Source organism: Mus caroli, unplaced genomic scaffold, assembly GCF_900094665.2.
Source record: "Mus caroli unplaced genomic scaffold, CAROLI_EIJ_v1.1 scaffold_18496_1, whole genome shotgun sequence".
Classification (NCBI taxonomy): domain Eukaryota; kingdom Metazoa; phylum Chordata; class Mammalia; order Rodentia; family Muridae; genus Mus; species Mus caroli.
In genome coordinates, this window is record NW_018390683.1 from 6,218 (window position 1) to 9,673 (window position 3,456).

Genomic DNA, 3,456 nt, shown 5'->3' on the forward strand with positions numbered 1-3,456 from the left:
CATCACTGGAAAGAGAGTCCCATTGGACTTGCAAACTTTATATGCCCCAGTACAGGGAAATGCCAGGGCCAAAAAGTGGGAGTGGGTGGGTAGGGGAGTGGGTGGGAGGGTATGTGGGACTTTTGGGATAGCATTGGAAATGTAAATGAAGAAAATACCTAATAAAAAGTATTTTAAAAAAGGAAAAAAATATACAAAAACACATTCATAGAAAGTTCACTAAAAAAAAAGAAAGAAAGAAAGAATAGGGATCAAAATACCCAAGGGAGGAGGAGATACAGAGACAATGTGGAGCAGAAACTGAAGTAGAGGCCGTACAGAGACTGTCCCACCTTGGCATCCATCCCATATACAGTTACCAGTCCCAGACACTATTGTGGATGCCGTCAAGTGCTTGCTGACAGGAGCCTGATATTGCTGTCTCTTGAGAGGCTCTCAAATACAGTGCTTGGACAAATACAGAAGTGGATGCTCACAGCCATTCATTGGACTGAGCAGAGGGACCCCAATTGAGGAGCTAGAGAAAGGACCCAAGGTGCTGAAGGGGTTTGCAGCACCATAGGAGGAACAATAATATCAACCAACCTCTACTCCCAGAGCTCCCAGGGACTAAACCACCAACCAAAGAGTACACATGGAGAAACCCTTGTCTCCTGCAGAATATGTAGCAGAGGATGGCCTGTGGGACATCAATGAGAGGAGAGGCCATTTGTCCTATGAACATTTGATGCCCCAGTGTAGGGGAATGCCAGCATAGGGAAGGGGGAGTGCCTGGGTTAGTAAGCAGGGGAGAGGGATGGGATATGGGGGTTTTCAGAGGGTATACCGGGAAAGGGGATAATATTTGAAATTTAAATATAGAAAATATCTAATAAAAAAACAAAAATAAAAAAGAGCTGAATAGCATTCCATGGTGTAAATGATCCACATTTTCTCTATCCATTCTTTCATTATGGGACATCTAGGGTTTTTCTGGCTTTTGGCTATCACAAATAAGGCCACTATGAACATAGTGAAATATTAGCTCCTTTGGAATGGTGGGGGATCTTTTGGGTATATACCCAAAAGTGGTATATCTGAGTCTTCAGGGTTAGACACCAAAAACCCAAATAACCCAATTAAAAAATAGGATAGTAAGCTAAACAGACAATTCTCAACAGAGGAATCAGGGAGGGGATGGGGGATTTTCAGAGGGGAAACTAGGAAAAAAAAGATAACATTTGAAATGTAAATAAAGAAAATATCTAATAAAAGAAAGAAATTTTCAAAGTCCTTAGCAAGTGAAAAGCAATTCAAAACTACTCTAAGATTCTAGCTTACACCATTCAGAATGGCTCAGATCTATACAATGGAATACTATTTAGAGGTAAAAACAAAAACATCTTTAGTTTTGCAGGCTAACAGATGGATCTTGAGAATATCATCCTGAGTGACGTAAGTTCACTCCCATCCAGTCCCAGAAGGATATAAACAGTATGTATTCACATTATAAGTGCATATTAGCCATAAAATACAGGATGGCCATTTTATACTCCACAGACCCATAGAGGCTAGACAGGAAGGAGAACATAAACGAAGATGCTTTATTCTCACTTAGAAGTGGAAATGGACCAAGCGATGACACCATTGCATACACTAGCAAGCGTTTGCTGAAAGGACCCTGATATAGCTGTCTCTTGTGAGACTAGGCCAGGACCTAGCAAACACATAAGTGGATGTTCACAATCAGCTATTGGATGGATCACAGGGCCCACAATGGAGGAGCTAGAGAAAGTACCCAAGGAGCTAAAGAGATCTGCAACCCTGTAGGTGCAACATTATGAACTAACCAATACCCCGGAGCTCTTGACTCTAGCTGGATATGTATCAAAAGATGGCCTAGTCGGCCATCACTGGAAAGAGAGGCCCATTGGACACGAAAACTTTATCTGTCCCAGTACAGGGGAACGCCAGGGCCAAAAAATGGGAATGGGTGGGTAGGGNAGTGGGGGGGGGGGTATGGGGGACTTTTGGGATAGCATTGGAAATGTAATTGAGGAAAATACGTAATAAAAATATTATTTAAAAAAAGTGGAAATGGAATGGCCATGGAAGGCAGAGGGAGGGAAATGGGTGATACTGGGAATTAGGAGGGGAGATGGGTGTTAAATGGGTGTGGCAAAGGTTAGGGACAATGGCCAGATGGTGATGGGAATGAATGGAAATCTTCAAGTGACAGGGGGTTAGGGAAAGAAAGCAGTATCTTCAGAAAGGGACCTGTCAGAAGAGAGGTGCCCAAAATTCAATGGAGGTACCCTTAGATGTGACTTACACCATTGGGGATATGAAGCTTGGGGAGGCTGCCTCCTGTGGCTAGGAGGGAACCCTGGTGGAGCAATAGGGTCAACAACTCCCCGCACAAAAATAGGGCCTCCCTCAGGATAGTACATTGCTCAGGGTACCTGAAGGTGACCCAGAGGGCTTCATAAGCATAGAAGATGGGTGAAGGGAGGGAAGCTAACTTGTATGGTTTAGAATCACACACACACACACACACACACACACACACACCCCTAGTATCTCAGGTCTTTAGTAGAGGGGGCAGTCTATTTCATTGTTGGGGCTGGAGTACAACATGTAGGAGGGCACAGGACTTGGGATAAGGTGGGAAGGATCCTGAGATAGTGAGATAGTGGGAAAGTTTTGTGAGAAGGCAGCCTACCTGGGTTTCTTCCTAGTCGTTGAGGTTTCTAGTAAAGCTTGGATTTTTTTGCTCCAGGCTTGTGTCTATTGTAACAGGGAATCTTTGCCTAGTTGCGTACTAGGATAAGGACACTAAGAGGGCGGAGCATTGGGGATAAAATGGGTAGAGGCTGAGAGTTTTGTGGTTAGTCAGCCTATCTTTACTTCTCCCAGTCTGTCTGGCCTCTAATACACCACATAGTCTATGCCCCTGTTAGATACTGAGGCACAGCAAGTAGAAAAAAACAGAAGTGTAAATAGGATGGGAGACACTGAGATAGAGAGTGGAGAAGTTTAGGGAAGTGAACAATCTATCTGACCTTTATCAGTCTGTGAGGTATATAATAGAACTAGGAATCTATGCTCATAATTTGTATTTATAAACACACATTTTCATGACCTAATTTTCATGCATTGTCATAACACTATGCCACAGAGTGGCTTAATGGGAATATATTTTCTCCTTGTTCTGGAACCTAGAATTTCAAAAATCAAAGGGTTGATAGAATGGTTTTCTCTGTAGAATGATCTGATGGTGGAATCCTGTTAGAATCTTACTAACTAATGACTTCTGTCTTCTTGCTATATCATCATTTTGGGGCATGCTAGTGGCATCCTGGTAACTTTTTTTCTTTTTTTTTAATTCATAAATTACTGTATATTTATCCCATGAAGTCCTTCCTCCCTTCCTTCCTTCCTTCCTTCCTTCCTTCCTTCCTTCCTTCCTTCCTTCCT